Here is a 24,429-nt window from a genome sequence, read left to right as displayed (position 1 = left end):
CATGTCTCTTGGCTTTAAACACCGTCTGCATGCTGATACTTCCCAAATTTACATCCTGGGTCCAGACATCTCCCCAGAATTCCAGACTCAAGTATCTGCTTGATGGACACCTTCACTTGGCTTGACATACCTCAGATAAAGTTCTTTGCTTTTATTCCTGAGCCTGCTTTGTACTGCAGTTTTCCTGTTGTAATACACAGAAATCCATTTTGCTCAGGCCAGAAACCTTGCAGTCGTTCTTAACTCCTTTCTCAGTCTCACATGACACACCACACTCAATCCATCGGAAATCCGGCCAGTTTTGGCTTCAAATTATATTCAGGATCTAATCACTTCTAAACATTTCCACTATTATCACCATGGTCAAACACCATCTTCTCTCTTGAAATCTACTGCAAGTACCTCCTAATTTCTCACCTTCCCACATTGCTGGGCTACCATATTCTCTGCATTGAAGCCAGTGCAAATTGATAAAAATTTGAGTGACATCATGACGTTGCTTCACTCAAAATCCTCCAGTGATTTCCCTTTGTCCACAGAGTAAAACCGAAAGTTTTCTCCAAGGCCTACAAGCCCTGTGTGATTTGCACTTGAATCCTCTTGCCTCAGGACCTTTGCACCTGCGGTTCCTGCTACCTAGTTCTCCTTTTCCCCAAGATATCTGCATGGCTCTTGCTCTTTCACTTTCTTCCAGTCTCTGCTGAAATTTCATTATCAGAGAGCTCTTCCCTGACCATTCTCAACACAATGATCTCCTCCCAGCACCCTCCTGGAATTCCTTAACTACCTTACAATGATTTTTTCATAGTACTTATCACCACTCAACATACATACTTGTTAATGTCAGCCTATATCCATTAAAATATAGCTACAAGAGGGCAGAAACATTATTTTGTTTATTGTTTACCTCCAGAGACTAGGATTATGGGACATCATGGACATTCAATATATACTTGTCAAATGAATGACTAAGTCACTGACTTATTGCCTGTGGTTCCATAGCCACATTCTGGGACTATTTAAAGCTCCACTGTTTTTTCTAGTCTTCTGTGAGGATTAAGTGAGAAACCATGTGGAGAAACAACAGGCATATGGCTGACAAATCATAAGCCCTTTCTAATATCCATGGAACCCAAATCTTAACTGGGACTTGGTCAGGTCATTTAAGCAGCTCATCTGAGCTCAAGGTTTCACTGACCCTACAGGGGAATTACCATGTTAAAGGGAAATAAAACATCTGAAATTCTATTGTCTTCTCTACAAACTTCATCACAGTGTACAAAAAATAAAGGAAGGAAAATGTAAAAGCTGCTAAGAAAATAGAGAGGCAAGAAGGTAACCTAGAGTGAATGAGGGGGCAGATAATAAGGATGAAATGTAAAAGTACACAAGAGTTCTCTAATAAACAACTCCGGTCATTGCAAACTGAAAGAAAACCAAAACAAACAAACAAAAAATCTGTGAAATATTTTAGTAACTAAAAAAAGTTCTCTATAAGTTAAAAAACGCTTTATATGAAATAAAAAATAGAAGTAGAAAATGAAAAATGTAATGGGATTTTCTTTTCTCCTCATTCTTTCCTGATCATTTCCTTTAAATGAGTTTCTAAGGAAATCAAATGACAACGAAATTTACTTTTTATATGAACACTGTTGCTAAGAAAACATAAATCAGTACTGCATGGTTTTAATATGCAGCTTGCCATCATCTTATGCATTGGTACTTGTTAATATATTCCTACTGACAACATCAAAATAACTATGATTTACTGCACACTTATTTTGTGCTAACTCTAGACATATGTTCTCTTTAGTCCTCACAATAACATATCTGGCTTAGCAGTATGTGCCCCAATTTGTGTATGAATAAACTGAGGCTCTGACAGTTTGCATGATTTGCCCAAGGTTATAATTATTAAATGTCACATCCAGAACTTGACCCCAAGACTCTGATTCCCAAGTCCTCCCTCACTCCACTCTACCCCTTTGTCTCACCATTTATTCTTACTTTTGTAATGGCATCAATAATTATTCTATGCTTTCCAGAATAGCCCACTATTCTGGAAATATTTACAGTTGAAAGCTGTGAAGCACTGGTGAGAAAAGGCTTAGGCTACATTAAGTCAATTATTTATTTTACTCAGTGCAGAAAACCAAACATTTTTTTCAAGGAAAGTACTGACACCTTCATCTGAATAAATGGTCTATTCTTAAGAGTCATCAGTGGATCAGAGCCATACCTGTAGGTTGAGATACAATGCATCTCAACTCCATATTGGTTGCTTAAAAAATCATGCAATATATATGCCCTACTCCAGGATGGCAAAAACATGGGTTTATAGGAAGAGTGGCCCACGTATTTCTTTGCCAAGGAATATGTGGACCTGAGTTCCAACTTCAGCTTTTTTTATTAGCTGTGTGATCTTGGAACAATGTCCTCCCTTCTCTGAGACACATTTTTTTTTTTTTTTGTCTGCAACATTGCAATCATACTTCCTACCTTGAAGGATGATTAATTTATAAGGGCTAAATGATGAAATGTGTGTAGCAAAATGCCTAGCACAGACTGGGCTCTTAATATTGGTAGGTTTTGTTAATAAGAAAAAGTGATTGTGGGGAGGGAAAGTGGAAAAAAGGAATGAGGAGGGAAAAGAGCTTGGGGGATAGAAGAGGAGTCATGAAAAAGACCTTAGGTGATTTTCAAGCCCACCCACCTTTGGCTCCAATCTTCAACCCCCAGCTTCCATAACTCATGTTCCATCTCTCGTTGCCTTCAGCCAGGCCCAGGGCAGTTGCCTTGCTGTTTCCATGTATGGTGCTTCTGCAACCTCCTGCACTTCTACCCAGGAGTATTTTCTTCCTCACACCGTGAGAATATTTTTCTGTTCCATCCTGGAGCTTGGACACCTGGGGAGGTGCCACATACATTCTTTTGGAATACATTGTCTTATTCTATAAGTTATTCCAGCTGCAGTTTCCCTTAGCATAAGGTTAGTGACAAATAGCTTTATAGAATCATTGAATCAGCTCAATATAATATACATTGGCTTTGAAGAGTACATATGGGGACCATATTTGAGCTGTGTTATATGATATATGGCCAGTGCATTTACACAATGTGGTAAGTGCTGGAAGCCCCTCCCTGGATGTCATCCCACTGTGCTTTCAGTGTTTTATAAATCTCTTATGGCACTTAGCTCATTGTACTCTTATCATGTGTTTATAGGTCTATTTTCCCAGCAAACTCTGAGCTTCTGACCTGGTCTAATTTATGTTTGCACCCTCTAAACTTAAGTTCATTGCCTGGTGCATTGTTGATGCTCCATAAATGTTTGAATGAATGACTCTATAAGTGGGCTCTAGGAGATATATATATTTGTGTATATATAAATATATACAGAGAGAGAGAGACAGAGAGAGAGAGAGAGAGAGATTTCATGCTGGCACTGAATTTATTTGCAGAAAAGGTTATATGAAAATGCAATAGCAAACATATATCTTATTCGACTTTATTAGCTTTTCATAGCACCTCTTTGCAATGAGGGGAAACAAACAGTCAGCTTAAGTTGTAGCCAGTAGATTTTCTTGAAGTCTTTGGACAGCACAGCAACTCTCAGCACTGTGGTTAGTAGCCCTTTCTCTGTCTAATACCAAGAAAAGTGTATTTCGCAGTAACTAGTGCTTCTCACCTTAAGCCAGTTTGAACTAAAAGGCCCGTAAGTGCAACATGCAGCTAATGGTTCACAGAGCTTTTCACTCAGGGCTTGTGATGAACTGGACTTACATTTCCTGCAAACCAGATACCAGATAGCAGCTCAAATCAAAGCTGCCAAGTAATGGTCTATGTTCCCATTTCAGAAAGTAAAAACATAAATAATGATGAGAGCCCCTAAATTTACAATTCATTAAATCCAGTCTCATGGTATCCGGGAGAGACTGAATTTCAAGCCGGGTAACTGAAAACAGGAAATCATTGTTGCAGCCCAAAGTCCGGTTAGGGACTGATTTACCTTAAGAAACTTTACAAAAGGCACTTTGCAGATTCTGCTTTCTAGGATGGAAGTGGAGAGAGATGGTGCTGTAGAATCTTTTAAAAGGGTCCGGAGGGAAAGGCTGAGTGTTGGAGATGCCCCTGGGCTCCTCCCTGGGAAGCTGCAGCCATGTCTTGGAGCAAAAACACCAGCTTAGCAACCCGTTCCTAAGGAAGGTCACTCGGTGGCTTTTTTTTTCTTTTAAAGTGACAGGTTACTTCCAGTAGTGGAGTACAAGCATGCTGGGTAAGCAGAGACGCACAGCCTGCTGGAGAAGGACTGAGAGAAATCAACATGGGCAGCACTGCAAATTAGATTAAGCCTTAAGAGCCGCCCCTCCCTCATGTCATCTGGTCGTCTTGCATTTCCAGTGAAGAACAGGCTCAGAGGTGGGGCGATTTAGAATCTTAAAAGATCATCATTACATGGTGAAGCTGTCTAACGTGGCAGCAGCAAAAGCTCTGTGGAGGTCCTGCAGGGTACCAGCAAATGTTGCGCTCAAGTGTTTTCCAGTTAAAAGTGGAAGGTTGAATGCACAAGTTTAATTTTTGCCTATTCTCTGAATCCCACTGCAATTCCTAAAAACGGATATAAATGTTATGGCTCAAAACAGTTGAAAAGAAAAAAAAAAAAGAGAGAGAGAGGAAAGAGGCAAAGTAGCTGGAAGAGTAATAGAATGAATGGAGCCAAGGAAACCACACTCCAAATAGACTAGTGTGTATGTGCACATGTGTTTGTGTGTATCTGTATCTGTGTGTATTTTGTGTGTACGTTTGTGTGTATGTGTATTGATTGTATTCTTGATGCTCTGGCATTTGGAGCCTTGATCCTGGAGAAACTGATTCTCCTAGGTTAGCTAATTTCTAGAGATAGCAAATGATTCCCCTGAAATATGCAAAGTCTTATATACAAGCCAGCCAATCCAGAGCCCACACAACCAACCATCTCCATTTTCAAACTCTCACACACTAAGCCAATATTCCTCCTGTCCCAAGTCACCCCAGGTCCAGATACCAGACCACTATAGCCCAGAGAACACCACGATTATTCAAGCTATCTAGTCCTAAATTTACTCAGCACCCTACCCTGTGTCACCTATTCCTTCCTGGGAAAACCCTAGTAAAGGCTCTGCTCTGTACTCTGCTGTCTCCCTTCTGCCTTCTGACCAACACTGGTTCTTCCCTATGTGGTCCTGTGTGGCATTCCATGTTCTATGATTTGTATGTGTCTCCCCAAAAGCATGTATTGGAAACTTAATCCCTAATACAATGTTGTGGGGAGGCGGGACCTAATGAGAGGCAATTAGGCTGTAGGACTCTGCCCTCATGAATGTATTAATGCCATTATTGCAAGAGTGGATTCCTTATAAAAGAAATGAGTTTGACCTCCTTTTCTCTCTTTCTCTTTCTTGCTCTCATGTTCTCTTGTCTTGCACCATAGGATGGTGCAGCAAGAAGACCCTTGCAGGATGCCAGGCTCTTGATCTTGGACTTCCCAGCCATCAGAACTGTGAGAAATAAATTTCTGTTCATTATAAATTGCCCAGTCTGTGTATTCTGTTACAACAGCAGAAAACAAACCAAGACACCATGCCTTTTGTTTCTAGGGATCTGTTAAGTATAAACTTCTTCTTTTATGCCAGTCATGTTTGTGTCTGTGTATCTTACCATACTGAATTAAAATAAATCCAGAGTACTTTTTTTGACTCGGCCTGTATGCATGCATATGTGTCAGTGTATTTGTGTTTGTGTCTCTGTATGTGTATGTATGTTTATGTATCTGTGTGCGTGTATGATGGGGTATGCAGGTAGGCATGAATACAAGGAAATGAGCTGATTTACTCTGCAGAACTTCAACAGCTCAGGATTTGGGGCAGCAATGTCATAGCTGAATCGTGTTCTCTCTCACCCCCAAAGATGCTGAGGTCCTAACCTCAGTATTTCAGAATGGGACCTTATTTGGAGACAGGGTATTTACAGAGGTAATCACATTAAAATGAAGTAATTAGAGTGAGATCTAATCCAAGATGATTGTGTCCTTACAAAAGGGGAAATTTGGATTCAGAGATAGACACAATAGAAGAAAGGCAACGCGAAGACATGGGGAGAGCACCATCTCCAAGCCAGGGAACACTCAAGGCTATCAGCAGCCAGGAGAGAGGCCTGGAACAGACTGTCTCTTGAAGCTTCACAAAGAATCAACCCTGCAACACCCTGATTTCAAATTTCTAGTCTCCTGAATTGTGAGAAAATTTCTGCTGTTTAAGCCACTCAGTGTGTGCTACTTTGTTACAACAGCCCCAGGAAACTAATACAACCATAGACTAAGGAAGGTGGGGAGAGATATGGGGCTGAAAATGCAGGAAGATTTGAAAGTCTGTATATTAAAGGATTGATCCTCAGGATCCTTTTTCTTGGCAGCCTGAAAAATGCCCATTCCTCAGGCATAATTTCTGTCCTCCACATCTGCCTCATCTTCTGCTGCCCATAGGAGATTTTTTTTTCCCCCCTAGGGAAGTTAAACCAGAGACTCTCTGGTCTCAAGTTCACAGTTACTGCAGAAAGTGAGTGTGTCTCAGGACTGAAAACTGATATGAAATGGAGATGTTGCAGGGCCCTTTCTGAACTTTTCTCAAGAACTTAGACAACCAAGAACATACCATTGGCTCCCCCATCCTACCTCTACCTATACAGAACTGGAGAAAGTAGAAAATTATTTTCTGGAAAATCTGAATGATTATAAAGCACAGACCCTACATACCAACATTTCTGAATCCTCCAATAAAAAAGCTAGCATATTGGCCTTACAGAAAGGCATTACAAAAAACATTAAAGGATCTCAGGCTATGAAATTTAATGCTCATAGTTATAAAAAGAGAGAACCATGAAAATGGAAAAGTATAATTTACCAAAGGAGTAATACAAGAACAACAGTATGAAAGAATATATTTTCCAATTGAAGGGGACGATCTACTATCTAGTGCTGGTACAAGAAGACAATAAGAAAACTTGTCTGTATTGGCTTGTATTCTGCATGTGGTGAGAAAAACGTGAAGAATTTACAACCATTGGTTTGCACCATGCAGTTTGCTTTATTTATGCTCCTTATATCTTTTAGGAGGCCCCTAAGTGACAACTTTTGAAAAGTGGCCTTTGGCTACTGTATCCCTGTGGAGTGCCAGGCACAAGTTATTACAAAACTTTTCTGGAGGAACACACCTTCAAGTCCACAAATAAGTGTAGAGGAAGATGAGCTCACAACCCAAAATTAGAAAACACAAGAGAAACACTCAAGAGTCCACAGACAAACCAGAGGACACTATTAGATGCTCAAGAGTTTCTTGCAATACAATAATCAGATGAAGAATGGAAAAATAACAATGACCAGCTATTCAAGAAGATAAAAGGAGGATTTGAAAATATGAAAGAAGAGTGAGACACTATCAAAAAGATCAGACAAACTCAAAAAGGAACCAGATAGAACTTTTAGAAATAAATAATACAGTCATGAATTTAGATAAAAGTCAAAGAATGTGCTAAACTGTAGATGAGAGAGCTGAAGAGATGCAAAAGATAGGTTTAAAAAATTGAAATGTGTCACAGAGAGATGGAAAACAGGAAGGAGTAGGTAAAAGATACAGGGAGAAACTGATGAAATCCATCATATCCAGTACAGTACCAGAAGGAGAGGAGAGAGAAAGAAGTTGAATGCTCTATCTTACAACTGAGGGATCTTGGTCAACTTCCTTAACCTTTCTAGGTTTCAGTTTCCTTCTCTGTAGGAAACTGAGGTTCAATAATAGTAACTATTCCAGAGGGTTGTTAGGAGATTTGTTAAGTTAATAATTGTAAAGTGCTTAGGACAGTCCTGGCACATAGTAAATGTTGTAAGGCTTATTAAGTGAAGAAAAATATGAATGTTTACTGTAAGAGATTATCTACTTGAAATGGTCAACTGCTATGAGAGGGAGGACTTATTCACCACTCTTATGCTAATTAACCGTATGATTATTACCTCTCTGATCGTTTTAAAAGTTTCATGCTCTGCCAGCTGAGCTAACTGGGCATGTCCTCTTTGATCTTTAATACTGAACTAATTCATAAGAATTATACAACTTCTTGTTAAGTTCCAAAAATATTAAAAAGTATCATTCCAAAACACCATTACTTGCAAAAGTTCTTATGTAAGCAAAATAAATGAATCTAGCAAATTTATTTTAAATCATAACGCAAAAATCTCATTCTTTTGGTTAAGTGTTCCTAGTTGGCTAAAGAGTTTTTAATCAAGGATAAATGTTAATCACATTATCACAAGCTTTTTTCTACATCTTTTGAGATAATTAAATATTATTTTTATTCTTTCATCTGTTAGTATAGAGAATTGCATTCTCAGGTTTTTTAATGTCAAATTCTGCTTGCATTCCTGGGATATACTCAATTTTGTCAAGATACTTCAAAAATTAATATTGGATTTAGTTACCACTTTCTAGAAATTTTTGATTTATGTTCTTAGCTGAGATCAGCCTTGTATTGTTCTTGTCTCATTTTAGGATAAAGGATAGTCTAACCTCAAAAAAAAAGCAGACTAATGTTTCTCTCTCGCTCATCTCTGTAACAGTTCAGCTAAAATTAGCTTTATCATTTCTGTGAACTCTATACAATTGTCTGGGTCTAATAACTTTTTAAAAATTATGGTAAAATGTATATAACATAAAATTTGCCAGTTTGCCCATTTTAAAGTGTATAATTTAATAGTTTTTTTAGCACAGTTGCAATGTTGTGCAACTGTCACCACTATGCTTCCAAAACTTTTTCATCACTCCAAACAGAAACTCTACACCCATTAAATAATAACTCCCTATTCTCCCTTCCCTCATTACCCCTTGGTAACCTTTAAATGACTTTCTAGCTCTATATATTTGCCTATTCTAGATATTTCATATAAGTGGATTATTACAATATTGTCCTTTTGCGTCTTGTTTAGTTTACTTAGTATAATGTTTCCAAGGGTCATCTATGTTGTAGCATATATCAGTATGTCATTCCTTTTTAAGGCTGAACAATATTCCGTTGTATATATAGACCACATTTTGTTTATCCATTCATCTGCTGATGGACATTTGGGTTGTTTCCACCTTTTAGCTATTTTGAATAATACTGCAGTGAACATTTGTTTCAAAGTATTGGTTTGAGAATCTGTTTTCAATTCTTTTGGGTAAATACCTAGAAGTGGAATTGCTGGATTGTATGGCAATTCTGTTTAACTTTTGAGGAGCTGCTGAATTATTTTCCACAGTGGCTGCACCTTTTTACATTCCCAGTAGCCCTGTACAAGAGTTCCAATTTCTGCACATCCTTGCCAACACTTGTTGTTTTTATTTTTTTTTTATTATTTTATTTGAGACTGAGCGTCTCTCTGTTGTCTGGGCTAGAGTGCAGTGGCACGATCTTGGCTCACTGCAACTTCTGCCTCCCGGATTCAAGCTATTCCCCTGCCTCAACCTTCTGAGTAGCTGGGATTACAGGCACCTGCCACCATGCCTGGTTAATTTTTTTTTTTTTTGTATTCTTAGTAGAGACGGAGTTTTGCCATCTTGGCCAGGCTGGTCTTGAACTCCTGACCTCAGGTGATCCACTCACCTTGGCCTCCCAAAGTACTGACATTACATGTGTGAGCCACTGCACCTGGCCATTTTTAGTTTTTTAAATTATGGCCATCATAGAAGGTATGAAGTGGTATCTCACTGTAGTTTTAATTTGCATTTACCTGATGAGTAGTGATGTAGACCATCATGCTCCATTGTATGGACTGGCCATTTGTATATCTTTCTTTGAGAATTGTTGTATGTGTGTGGGTGGTTGTAACTAGCATTCTGACCACAGACTCAATTTCTTTAGTCCCTACAAATGTATTCACGTTTTACATTTCTTCTTATTTCAGTTTTAGTATATTATATGTTTTTAGGAAATTGTCCTTTTTCTTTTTAAATTGATTAACATATGGTGTTTCAAAATATTCTTTATTATTTTAAAACTCTGATAGACTTTCAGTCATATTCCTTTTATTATTCCTAATAATAAACATCCTGTGCTCTATCTTGGTGTGCCTCTATGGTGGCTTTATAAACAAAACCCCAAATTCTTTGACACCCTTTTAATCAAGAAGTGGGGTCTATCTTTTCTCTATTTGTAACTGAGTGGATTAGTAACTGTATTGACCAAGAGAGTATAGCAGAAGTGATGCTGGCTTTCTGGCTGAATCGTGAGGCTAAGCCATAAAAGATGATGTGGTTTCTATGTTATTTGCCCAAACTTTTATACTTAGAACCCTGACCCACCATGTGACAAGTCTGACTACTTTGAGACCACCATGCTATGAGGGAGCCAGGCCACATGCGAAGGCCACACATACACACTCTGTTGGCAGTCCTAGCCTGAATCGTCCTAGCCAGGGCTCTAAACATGAGAGTGAACAAACATTCAGATGATTCGAGCCCCAAGTTGTTTAGTTGCCTCCCCAGGTTCAAGTTCTCTCAGCGAAGACTCCAGACATTGTGAAGCAGAGATTGGTGAACTAGGTGTGCTCTGTTCAAATTCCTGTCTCCCAGAATCCATGTGCGTTCTAAAATAATTATTTTAAACCACTACATTTTTGGGTCATTTGTTATGCAACAATGACAACTATAGGAGTTACATCTTTAAATAAATGAAACATATGAATGAATGAATGAATGAAATACATTCATGATTTTTTTACATGGAATTCTGAGGTATATACTTTTTACATGTTGCTATAGTTTAAATGTTTTTTTCCACAATTCATGTTGAAGTTTAATTGCTATCATAACAGTGTTGAGAGGTGGGACCTTTGAAAGGTGATTAGGTCATGGAGGCACCACCCTTATGAATGCATTAATGCTATCATTGAGGAAGTGAGTTAATGATCACAGGAGTAGTTTTCTGGTAAAAAGGATGAGTTCTGCCCCCATCCTCTCTCTGTCTCACAGTTTGCTCACCATGTGATCCTTTCAGTATGTTATGATGCAGCAAGAAGACCCTCACCAGATGCCACTCCTCAATCTTGGACTTCCCAGCCTCCAGCACTGTGAGCCAAATAAATCTGTTTTCTTTATAAATTACACAGTCTGTGGTATTATTTTATAGCAGCAGAAAATGGATTAAAGGACATGTTGTCTTAGTTGGCTTGGACTGCCATAACAAAATACCATAGACTGAGTAGCTAAAACAACAGACATTTATTTCCTGCAGTCCTAGATGATGGAAGTTTGAGAACAGAGAGCAACGTGGTCAGGTTCTGGTGAGGGTTCCCTTCCTGGCTTGTAGATGGTCACCTTCTATCTATGTCCTCACAGGCTAGAGATCAAGTGAGCCCTGCTCTCTCTTCTTATAAGGACACCAATCCTATCATGGAAGCCCCACCCTCAGGATCTCGTCTGAACCTAATCACCTTCCCAAGACCCCAATTTCAAATACCATCACATTTTGGGGTAGGTCTTCGACATATGAATTTTGCAGGGAACACAAACATTCAGTATGTGACACACGTATACCTAAAAAAATAAGCAAATGCATTCAATGCCTTCGAGGATAATGCCACTAAAGCATGATGCATTTGAAGCCTCTTTGGGAGACTAGGATACTGTACAACATTAAAAATTATAGAGCCCAATATGAGACTACTATGCTACATTCTCTTTGGGGTAAAGCTGCAATGGTGCATTATTTAGGTCAATAAATGGCTAAAGTATGCCTTTCACACCTGTACATGTGAAACACAATCGTAGCTTTGGATGAATGTGTCATTCTTACTGGTTCTTTGAATTTTATACTACTTTTGATTATAGTTGATTTATTCTCTCTGAAAGAAAAATTTATCACAAGGGAAAATCTCACTAAAATAAGGTTTAGGTTGGATGCTGAATAATGACTTTTGAATCATAAATTTTGTAAAACCGTGCCTTTTGATTTTGGATTTATCTTTTCCAGTTTACTAAATTATATACCTCTCTCCCTCAAACATAACTTGAACTCCAGCAAATTGGAACCTCTTGTTTTATAGTAAATAGAGAGAAATACTTATTGACTCAGATACATTGACTGTGTAGCCCATTTTTATTTTATTGATACTAAAGCATTTAATTTTCTTCCTCTAGTGCTATGATTTTCAAACTGTTTTGAATTGCGCACTTTCTTCTTATTTGCTGCATTTCACAACATTCTCACTTTCTAAGAGAGCTGTTGGAGCTATGGAGAATAAAATGCTGTAAGACTCATTTTATTTAGAGAGTCATGCCATAATTTGAATTAACTAGAGATGCTCTTACATATCAGAGAAAACTGCTGTTCCAATATAAGTAGTGAATTTTTATTATTTTTGTTGAAAAGGATATATTTTTTACAATTTTTATATTCTCTTCTCTCCAGCTACTTCCCTTAAATGCATCTCACTGGCAGGACCTGCTTCACCAGCTTAGTGTACAAATATCATCACAACTCTTTCATTTTCTGTATGGTTGCTTGAAAATGTTCTTTCCTTTTTTAGCAGGACATGTAATGTCTCCATCTTGAAGCTTCATTGCTATCTAGAATTGCTCATAAATATTGAGGGGCTCACTTGATTCAAAGGGTAACCCTTTGTACAAATGCCAATGGAGAGAGAAGTAGCTAGTCAATTACTGCTGGAAATGTTTCCCAGGAAGTCTAAGCAATTTTGCTGTCAGCTACACGTATACACCTGCTAGTCCATATACTCATACCAGCTGCCTCACATTTGAGATTCCAGGTTTACCCTCTTTCAGGTTATACTAGTGCTTTTCAACCAGTGTTGACCCTCTTGGACATTTGGCAAAGTTTGGGGATATTTTTGGTTGTCACAGCTTAGTAGGGGGAAAGGAGTGCTACTGACATCTCGTGGGTAGAAGCCAGGAATACTGCTAAACATCTTACAATGCATAGAACTGTCCCTGCACTGCCATTCCAACATAAAAAAAATTATCTGTCCATGTATGTCAAGGGTGCTGAGGTTGAGAAACCCTGTTTCTCCAATATAGTTTACACCCATATGATCGGCTTCTGCTTCCAGAATTTGGCAGGTTTTAAGACCTCAATCCCAGGTTACATTTAAACCAGGAATGGACCCTCCCGGAGCCCAACATTCTCTGAGTTCTAGTTTGAACCATGGTCACCAATCCACAGCCCACAAACCCCCTTTTCTCATGTTGCATTCCCCTCCATAGAGGCAAGTATCCTTTTTGGCTGATCGATCTCAGTTTTAACCAACCAAGTTTATCACTGAGTTTTTAATGCTATTGACATTCAGCAGAAAAGAAATTAGTATCAAAATTTACTTTTCCCCTACGAGGTTTCTTGGCTCCCTTTGCAGTTGTATTCAATGTATGTCAAAGAGCACAAGGGGCATTTGGAAAATTGGGGAGCATCAGTCATGCCACAGAAAATGATGTTATATTCCCATTTTCCAGGGCAGTGGGTGTCCACTTGCCTTACATCTGCATAATCAAGATGAGTTGCTCACAGGACTCTCCATTGAAACAAGATCTTGTCCAAGGAGACTTACTGAGCTTACTAGACAGAGGATTAGCTGATCATACCCTCCTGATTAAAAAGTAGGTTTTGCTTTCCTGCACAGCCTGATCCATCTTTCATGTTCTTGTGCCCTGTGATGCCACAAATTGTACTGTATTTCCTTCCAATGCAGCAATTGCTAAAGATACTTGGGAAAAAGGCAGTTTGCTAGATTCATATAAGAATGACCTCTCTGCTCTTCCAGCTCAAGAATTTTCAAGTCTTTGCTGTTTGTAGCCACAGCTCCTGGTTGAGACAACTTTGCTTTACCCTCTGATGCAGAAGCTTGGGGACCTGTGAGAGTTTGGGGGCTTATATTGGTACAGAGGATAGGTTGGTTTTAAAAAAGTACCCAGGAGCATCTATACTTGTTTCCTGAGTTCTGCTAAATTGAGAAGCTATGTTTCCAGCATCCTTAGATGGACTAGGGTATAAATAGAATTTTCGTGGACTTGCCTCTGATCTCAGTCACTGTTGATGTTTTTGGAAATGCATGGCAGATTCCAAAGAACTGACTAGCAAATAGATTTCTGGAGTAAACTCTATCCATAAATTGGTATCTGCTTGTGTTCTCACTATTTGAGAGATGGAATTTGGAGCAGAGGACAAAGGGTTGCCTGCCACTATGCACCATTCTGCTCTCTGGGGCTTGGACTCTGAGGGGATTTGCCATAGTAGAGGATTTTCCTGGCAGGAAAAGATGGACACTGCCATGTACTGTCCAACAGTAAGCAGTACAGGGACCCAGCCAGCTTCATGAGGGTGGACTAGATTTTGTGGATCACAAGTGCCATCATATCTAGTTGCCAGCTTTTAGTAATTCTCTGTGTTATAATTTTTCCCTCTTATCTCTGACACATCTGTAAAATCTTATAATTGTTCCCTTAGAGACTCATCTATGCTGTGGGGGAATTACAGAAAGAATTTATATCCATGCTCAAAATGAGAGGGTAAAGTAAAGAAGAATAATTTCAGGAGCAAGAATGATGGGATCAGTGGAGATTGCTAAAATTCTCAAAAGGCAAGTAAATTTTAGGAATAATGATTGGGGATCAGTGTTGAGCGTAAGTTTGCACCTTCCTATATGGAGATTTTCTTTCTTCACTGCCAGCCTGGGATATTTTTCCAAGGGATCCTGAGAATCACTCACATTTTCTCCATGATACTAATGTATGCTTGAGACCTTCAAGACACCCTCCTAATTCAAGTCTCTGCTAACACCGGAGAAGGATCCATCATCATTAACAAGGCTTTCTTCTTTCTTTATCCTTCCAGTGCTTACCACAAGCATAGCTGTTGACACATCATTTTGTCTTTCCTGCTGAGTTTCCATTGCTCAGGGAAGCTCCTGGTGCATAGTAGACACTCAGTAAATATCTTGTGTGAGTGAAGGAACAAACCAATACACAAAGCAAAGCCTTCACTGAGTCCTTATTTAAGGACAAAAACTTATGACTGAGAATCTAAAAAACATATGACTGAGAGTCTAAAAAACACAAACTTATGACTGAGAGTCTATAAAACACAACCTACTTTCGAATCAGCTGTGTGGATTCAAAGAGTCAGAAAGGCTGCATCTGTTAAATCTGGGAAAGTCATCACTAGTAGGAGGGGGTTCCTAGGGCCAGTGAGGGGGTCCTTTAGGAGTGGTAGCATTTAGTGTGAAACTGAACTGCTGGCCTCAAATCTTAAATCTGCCGTTTGCTAATTGAGTAGCAAGGCAGGTAGCTTTTGGTTTTAGTTGATGTTTAATTTCAAATTAAAATGTATCTTTCCATCAATTGATTCATCCATCTGACATTTATTTAGTGCCTGCCACATGGTAGATGTGGTGCAAAGTACTAGAGATTCAAAGACGATTAAGAAAAAAATCCTCACCCTCTAGCTGTTTACCATCCAGTGAGGTTGAAACCTCTTGATATGGTTTGGCTATGTCCCCACCCAAATTTAATCTTGAATTGTAGCTTCTATAATTCCCGTGTGTTGTGGGAGGGACCCAGTGGGAGATAATTGAATTATGGGAGTAGTTTCCCCCATACTGTTCTTATGATAGTGAGTAAGTCTCACGAGAGCTGATGGTTTTATAAGGGGAGATCCCTTCGCTTGGATCTCATTCTCTCTCTTGTCTACTGCCATGTAAGATGTGCCTTTTGCCTTCTGCCATGATTGTGAGGCATCCCCAGTCACATAGAACTGTGAGTCCGTTAAATCTTTTTTTCTTTATAAATTACCTAGTCTTGGGTATGTTTTTATCAGCAGCGTGAAAACGGACGAATATACGTCTATTCACACTTATCCAATCAAGCTTTGCAGGAAACCACAGAGGGATTATCAGATACCAAAATGTCATTTTTACTCTAATTGTTTATTAATTACAGTGTATATGGATAAGTAGCTTTAATAAATGTATACTAGGCAATGAGAGGGGATCCAAATGGAAGACAGAAGACCTTGACTCCAGTCCCATCTTAGTGACCACTGACAAGGCCCTCATCCTTTATGGATCTCTGTTTCCTCTTCTGGAATATGAGGTGGGCAGAGAAAGTTGATTTCTAAAGTTTCTCCTAGCCCACTCTTGGATTTTACATAATCTCTGGAAATTGTCTCTAATAGAGTAGTTGTTGTTGCTGGCCACTAGAGGTCAGTACCTTAAAAAGTAAACGGAATTCTCCTGTCATCAAAGTATGCCTTAAAGCAAAAGCAAAATTACTGTTTTCTTATCTTGGTTAGGAAGAAACATTCCCAAAGAAACAGTTTTCTCCTTGACATGTTAGAGCTTGTAAGATGACATTTCCAAACTCTGGCTGAGCATTCACTGCAGAGTTCACTAACAATTGTAGCATGAGAGATGGAAGGAGCAGAAGGTCCAGCCCTAGTTAGTGAAGAACGTATGGTTTCTGCACAGACCTGAATGCATGGATAGCTGTGTAACAGGAGGAAAGTGGAACTGAAAATGACTCTTCTGTAGAGCAAGCCCCTCGCTGTATCCAGTGGTGCTCTTGTCCCTATCTGGTCACTGAGAATTAAAAGGTAAACATGTTTTCAGATCAGCTCTTTTCTCATAGATGTGGTAGGGAAGGCACAATGTTTTTCCTTTCCCTGAGTTCCTGCCGCTCTGAAAGATAGGAACTTCCACTGCCTTAATAATGAGTGGCTTACCTCTCAATGACTCCTTCTGGTGGAGGGAGGAGGAGGGATTTCTCTGATTGGTGAGATGGCAAGAGTCTGGCACCCCCTGGGCTCTGTGTCACTGTTGGGAGTGGGCTGTGTGTAAAAAGCCACTTGCACATGTGGCCTCTCTTGGGTTCTATGAGCTTGATTTGCGGGGAGGCAGACCTCTGTTCTCTCTGAGGCTGAATGGAAAAGTTTCCGTTCTGGGATGCTCATCAGGTCTAGACCTGGAGGCAACTACTGGGAAGTTTGTTTCAGCCTCATATCCAAGTTGCTTTCTCTAATTTGGTGCTGCCAGTAGGAAGACCAGTATTTTGGTACATATGTGGCTTCTGTGTGCATTTCTCAATTGGCTTGGCACTCTCAGGACTGAGGAGTAGGATTAGATGGAAGCCCTTCTCAAATCCTATCAGTGGAGGTGGATTAATATTGTCCCCTCACAACTCTAATGACTGCAGCCTTGTTTGTGGTGTTGTTGGTGTAGGGTTTAGGTAAGAGTGGGGCTCAGGGTTGTCCTTGGGGACACAGGTCCAGGGAAAGGAGACAGATACAGCCCTTCTTCATTTATCAACACCTTGTGCAGCTGAAACCAAACTGAAATGAATGTAAGGGGCAAATAGTAGGAAAAAAATCATTAAAATTCAACTTGAAGAGTGTGTAGGAGAGAGATGTTTTGTTCTGCTTTACCTGAGTCATGGTAGTTGTGCAAAAAGAGTTGGTCTTAAAACTCAGGCCTCTTTTGGTATGTGGTGGTTCTGTGTCCCCCTAGCTGCTCCCCTTTACCCTCTCCCATCCTGTTACCTCTTCATTCACAAGAGAAGCAAAACGAATTGAAAAGATCTCCAACAATTGTCCCAATAATTCATTCATTTATATAGACATTTCTTCATTCATTCATTCATGCATTCATTCATTCATCCTACCAATATTTACTGAGCTTTGATTATGCACCAGGCAGTTTCAGGTACAGGGAATTAAGCATACAATACCCCCTTCCCTTGTGGGGCCAACATTTATTTGAGGGTTGACCAAGTACTGTGGCAGGTGAAGCTGTTGCCTCTTCCATATCTCTTGCATTAACCAATTCAGGGTGCTTTGGTAGATTTTTAACTGTCTTATCTCCATTTCTGTGTCTGAAGCCCTTTTTCAGAACCCTGAAAAGCCACTTTACCTGAGCACCAAAGGCACCCCCAAAGTGCAGGAAAAATATTGTTCCTGAGAGTGGTCCTCAGCCAATGACTCTTGGGAGCTGGTCTTTAAACACTCCAGCTTCCTCTCTTTTTGGATGAGTGTTATCCCGTTCTCCCGGCAGCTCCTTGGGATGAGCTTCAGTCAGCCACCGTGGCAGTTAGCTTAGAGACACACACTTATCGTTGCTCTGTTGCTTCCTCACTATTGGTGTTTCCTGCAACTCCCAAATAACCACTGATACTCAATTCCTTGTCTCAGAGTCTGCTTTTGGGGGAAACCTGCTAAAATTGTCATTTTTTACATGTATTACCACATTTGTTCTTGCAAAGACCCTATGATATTATGAACTGAACATCGCAATGCCTACCTGATGACACACTTTTGGAAAAAACAAAACAAAACTGCCTACATCTCCTGCCGATCGGCTTTGAGCAGGCAACTGTGCTTTAACCAGTATTCACTGTCCTAGCTGATGGGACCAAAGGAGGGTGTGGATAAGCTGCAGCCAGTCCCCAGGCTGGCTCTTTGGTAAACAGGGGCCTGCCAAGCATGAGATCCTCACTCTGGGGATTTGAACTGAGACATGAAGAAAGAGTCAGCAGGGATTGAGCAATTGGAGCTAAAGCAAAGAACATGTCATGAACTAGAGCTGGGCTGGGAGATGCCAGCAGAGATTGAAATGATGAGAAATCAGAACCCATGTACTAGAAAAGACAGAGACAGGGTGAGGAAACCTGTGAGTGGTATGAGAAGCCCATGGATGCAAAAGAAGCAGAGACGTGAAGCAGAGTGGAGTCAAGTTCTTCACTGGGGGACAGTGTCAGGATCTACCCTGGCCTCCACCAAGGTCCTGGAGGGCTGTTGAAGCCACTCAGCTTGAAGTAATGCCCTATTAGGCCTGGTGCAAGCAGAACTCCAGCACCCATTACTCCTGTTCTGATTTTGTAAAATATCGATCTCAGAGGGCAGTTGCCAAGTTTTGCTTTTAATTGGGAGTGCAAAACTAGGTATAGCCTTGCCTATTGAATTAGAATACAAGAAATTCCAAACTTTTGTTAGAACTGGAAGGGAAACCAAAGGCTCCTTTAATTCAGGGGAGGCAAGTCGATTTCATCTCAAGGGTGCATGCTTATTGATGGATGGACCTTTCTTGAGAATTCTGAGGCTGCCCTGGGGCACAGTGGGAAGAAATGCTGCTATCTATTAGCAAAGTCTGTCACGAGTTTGGAGAAAGACAGCAACTTACTTTCTACCACCCATCCAGTGTGGAATCAGAGGCTTAAAGATTTAGGTGATTTGTCTAAAAGTCACACAAAGCTGATTATTGGAATTCCTGGGGCTAGGTCTTGTCTTCTGACTTCCTACCCAAAAGATTCTCTTATGGCTTTCTCATACAGCTAACTTTGGCTCTTTAAAACTGTTTTAGGAAGCTAAGAATCCTTTCTCATAAGACCAATTTCTTCTTGTTATATGAGAAATTATATGCACGGCCCTCCAAAAAGTTAGTTGGACTCACATTTATGTTTTTGTAGGCGAGTTTTAGTTCATAATTTAGAGTTGCCAAATTTAGCAAATAGGAACACAGGACACCCAGTTAAATATTTGAGACAGATTTCTGCTAAATGATTATGATGTGAAATTTATATTTGAATCTTCTGAATTTTATCTGGCAACCCTAAAGGGAAATCAGGTGGGCAACTCCTTGTGTGGACACACCTTGATATATTGATGGATATATGGCTTCTGGGCCCCGACTTTCTAGTTATTGTTTGTCAATATTCTGACCAACTGGGACATCTCAGGAGGCTGTGTTTTAATTTTAGTTCTGCATGTAGTAAGACCTGGATGTTTTCTGTAGAAAATCTTTGCAACTCTCTGTATTGTTTTGGAGTAAAAACAATAGTAGGACCTGAGTGTTTTCTGTTTCAGTAACAATGGGGATGCTCAGTGGTGCCAAATTTGTTATCTGAAATTGTGGTTGGAATAGATCACTGAGACTTTGTTTTTTCTTGTTTATTTCCGCCAAGGCAGCATCTCACAATCTTGTGAAAAATAGCACTTTTGTAATGAAAGAGCATCTATGCAACCCCTTAGAGTTCATGATTTTTCTCCTTCTAGTGCTAGCAGATCATTTTTTGGAACCCTGACTAGATTGGGCAAGTCTTTACCTCAGTAAGTTCTGCCAGCTCCATGATGGCACTGGAGTAAAGCCATGAATTCAGTCTTCTTCATATAGCTGCTCATAAATGCCTTTGCCATCTGACAAATGCATTGGCTCTGAATGACTTCATACTGTAGTAACCCATTGGGTTTATAGTTCTGGACTAAGAGAAACTCAATAAAATGATGTCAACTCAAGACTCATTTCCCTCCCTGTTCAAGTTAGGAAGAAACAATTTAAAAACATATAAAGTAGTATTATTTGGTTGTATTCTTGCTTTAAAAAATCCTCTGGAATAGACATTCAGGTATGCCACCAGGAAACTTTAAGAATGATATTGTGTTTTACAATTCAACTCCTAAGAGTTTTATTTCTCTGTCCTTAGATATTTTCTCTGCAATTTTTGGAAACAAAATAATATGCAACTAGCCTGAGAGCTTACATAAAAATATTTTATGTAAAATGAGTAAAATGTTTATTCTAAAAATTAAAAATAAAGATTAAAAGAGTAGAGATTTAAAATTCCCCATTAATATTTTAATTTAGACTTTTTCTATGCATATGGGCAAACAAACTCTAAAAATGAAATGAGTACTGAAAGTATTCCTTAGTCATCTACTTTGTTTGGTTAATATTTTGTGAATATCTTATGGTGCTAATACATTTCCATCCTCATTTTTTTAAAGACAGGATTTCCCTATGTTGCCCAGACTGGCCTCAACTCCTGAGCTCAAGCAGTCCTCCCCAGCAGCTGGAACTACAGGTGCAAGCTCTTGTGCCTGGTGGTGCATCCTTATCATTTTTTATGACTCTATTTTATTGGATGAGTGTATCCAGCTCATTTTACCCATATTCAGGCTATTTCTCAATTTTCCATATCGCACGCTTTGCTGCAGGGCTCTTCCTGCAATTAAACCTTTGCACACATTATTATTTTCTTGGAGTAAATTCTTAGAAATGGAAGACTTGGTGATTTTTGTGTCTTAGACAACATTTTAAAAAATCCTGGCTATAGTAAAAGAGAATTTGGATGAGGGAACAGTTTCTTGCTCTTCCTGTACACTTTCCAGGTTGGAGTCTCTTTAACTTGGGACTCTCACAAGGGAACAGATATCATACCTGAAATGAGGAGCAGCTATGGGGTCATTTCTGTAAATAAAGGTCAGTTTATTTACAGGTCAGTTGGAAAAAGTAGATTCTGGGGGCTGAGTAGACTCTCTCACCATGACAAGACTGTACAGATATGGTTCACAAGTGGTTCTCAATTTTGGCCCCCAGGAGACATTTGGCAATGATGGGAGATATTGTTGCTTGTGATGACTCACGTGGTTGGGTGGAGATGCTACTAGCATCTAGTGGGTAGAGGCCAGGGATGCTGCTAATGTCCTGTGATGCACAGGACAGCCCTTAAAGAAAGAAGGATCTGGCTCAAAGTTCAAGATTCCTACTGAATTTAGGAAACAGTGATGAGGAGCGGAAATAAAAAGTGATCAATGAGTCTCTTGAAAACCATGGAACAGCACTGCAAATTTTATGTTTTTTTTTTTTTTTTAATTTTCTCTTTCAAAAGACTCTTCAGTTACCCAATGTATTTGGCATGTCTCAGGCTGATCTACAAACCACATTAGGGGACACACAAGGCTTGTGGAATGTGTGGTCCTACTTGCTCCTGGCTTCTGTTAGGATTAATCTTGATAAGAATGTGTAGTATGTATAGAGGAATTTAGACTGCCTGGATTTTTCTAAGCATAATAGTACAACGATGATGCTAAAAGATTGCCTGAGTTCCTTTTGTGGAACTAAACCAGATGCAAAGGGTCAGCATCCGTCCTTTGAGGCCAGTCTCTGTTCCTTGGGCAGAGCAAAGTAGGTTGTTATATTTGGGACTCCTTAGAGTTTGCTGAGCTGCATGTTCTGGCCGCACTGAATATTTTGATCATGAGTAAGCCAGTCATGATTGTGACAGGCTTAGCTCCCAGCTAAGGTCACAGGAAAAAGATGTTTACTAGGATCAAAGGAAGATAATTGAGGATATTGCATTTCCTCCATAATGCAATGATTTTACTGTGAAAACATGTCTTAAAGAAGAGGCCTTGAGAGACACGGGAGTGCAGGTGTGTGTGTGCTCATGACAGGGCATGGGCATTGGAGGGGGATGGGCAGAGCTAGAATATCCCACATTTATTAAGGCTTGTCATGGGCAAATTGCTCAATTGCTCTGAGCCTCAGTATTCTCACCTCTAAAGGGGTAAGAAGAGCATTTAACTCATGATGAGCTGGAAAGTTACTAGGTTAGAATCTTGAACTCCTAAATCTCCACCAGCTGCTTGTTGCTGTTGCAAGTTTAGGAGAGGGATTTAGAGAGGGACACTCTGGCAAAAACCCTCTGTTCATCAGTCCAAGGACTTCACTCCAAAATCCCATGCAATTTTTTTGTAAGTGGAGCTGGACCACTTCTGAGACTCAAGGGTTCCTTGTGCATAAATTACACACAGCTCTGGAAAAATGTCCCTTCTGCTGTATGCATTCAAGGAACCAGTAAAAACAGAGAGCCAGTTTTATTGCATAAGCTGTGTGGAGTTTTAGAGAGACCCTGGAGAAGGAGAGATCTGGGAGGGGAGCCCTGTGCTGGTTGATTGCCGTTGCTCCCACCGTCTCTCCTGGCTCCCATCCATTTTGTATCCCTGTCTGTTCTGCATTTTGCCCAAGAAGCTCATCTCTGTGCACTGCATCAGCAAGACTCTCTGGGCACCTGGAGTCATGGGGTTTGACCAGTGAGGGGTATAAACAGGGGACTGAAAGGTAGAAGAGGGTGGTCAGGGGATTCGCAGTCCTGGCTTCTTCCCTACTTCTGGCAGTGGCTGAGCTCTTCTGCAGATGTAGCTCCTGTAGGCTGGTCCCTCTCCCAAGTCTCTAGCTCTTCACTGCACTTTGTAACCACCACTGCCTCTCCTCCTTATGGAGTCTCACTCTGTCGCCCAGGCTGGAGTGCAGTGGCGCGATCTCAGCTCACACCATTCTCCTGCCTCAGCCTCCTGAGTAGCTGGGACTACAGGTGCCTGCCACCACACCTGGCTAATTGTTTTGTTTTGGTTTTTTTTTTTTTGTATTTTTGGTAGAGACAGGGTTTCACCGTGTTAGCCAGGATAGTCTCGATCTGACCTCGTGATCTGCCCGCGTCGGCCTGCCAAAGTGCTGTTATCACAGGCTTTGGGATGGTGAAACATTCCTGCTGTTGCTAGCCCTGGGATACTTCAACATCCCTGCGTGGTTTTTTTCACCCCACCGACACCTTTAATACAGTTGTTTCATTCAACCTTCCATAGTGAAATCGTTTTGAAAGTGTTCTGCTGCCTTCTGCCTGAACACTGATAGGCACATCCTGGAGAGAGAAGAACCCCTAGAGAACTTGATATGTAGCCTTGAGAGTCTTTGAACTTCTCCATTCTGATGCTGAAGCAGCATCCCAGAACTTGGGAAGCTTCCATCCCAATGTCCACATTCTTTTCAGTTTTTTTTTTTTTTTTTTTTTTTTTTTTTTTTTTTTTTTTTTAAGAAAGGAAGAAGGTGAGAGTGGTGCTGAATTCTCTCTAGAGGTTAGAATGCACCACTGACAGGGGCTCTTCCTGAGGATAAAATAAAGTACCATGCTGAAAGGATCCAGTATGGTGCCATTTACTAGGCACACAGTAAATGGTAATTGCTGGTATCATGAGGCACTGACTAGTGGTCTCTCAAGGAAACAAGAAGGAAAACATGAAGTCAGCAATGCAGTTAACAACTGAGGGTAACTTTTCAATCTCGCCTTTCAGGGCTGTCATTATGTGTTGGCCGAGGAATGAATTGGATTTACAGGCTCCTTTTTTTTTTTTTTTTTTTAAACAACAACAACAACAACAACAACAACAACAAAAAACTTTTATTTTAGGTTGGAGGGTACATGTAAAGGTTCGTTACTCAGATAACCTCATGTCACGAGGGTCTGTTGTACAGATTATTTTATCACCTAGGTATTAAGCCCAGTACCCAATAATTATCTTTTCTGATCCTCTCCCTCCTCTCATCTTCCACCCTCGAGTAGACCCCAGTGTCTCTGTTGTTCCCTTCTTTGTGTTCATGAGTCCTCATCAATTAGCTCCCACTTATAAGTGACAACGTGTGGTATTTGGTTTTCTGTTCCATGTTAGTTTGCTGAGGATAATAGCCTCTGGCTCCATCCATGTTCCTGCAAAATACATGATCTCATTCTTTTTTATAACTGCATAGTATTCCAC

At 40.1% G+C, this 24,429-nt stretch overlaps 1 protein-coding gene across 6 annotated transcripts in view; it reads right to left on the bottom strand.

The window, feature by feature from the left end:
- CC2D2A (coiled-coil and C2 domain containing 2A) overlaps positions 1-4,180 on the bottom strand; it is a 134,101-nt gene extending 129,921 nt beyond the window's left edge. For all 6 annotated transcript variants that reach the window (XR_012434690.1, XR_012434691.1, XM_045392157.2 and 3 more), the window contains exon 1: positions 4,010-4,180. The gene's annotated coding sequence lies outside the window, so the exon portion shown is untranslated. The remainder of the gene's footprint in view (positions 1-4,009) is intronic.
- Positions 4,181-24,429: the final 20,249 nt, after the last annotated feature.

Source organism: Macaca fascicularis, chromosome 5 (genome assembly GCF_037993035.2).
Source record: "Macaca fascicularis isolate 582-1 chromosome 5, T2T-MFA8v1.1".
Lineage (NCBI taxonomy): Eukaryota > Metazoa > Chordata > Mammalia > Primates > Cercopithecidae > Macaca > Macaca fascicularis.
Note: the sequence above shows the minus strand (reverse complement) of the source record. Positions and strands in the feature narration are given on the sequence as shown.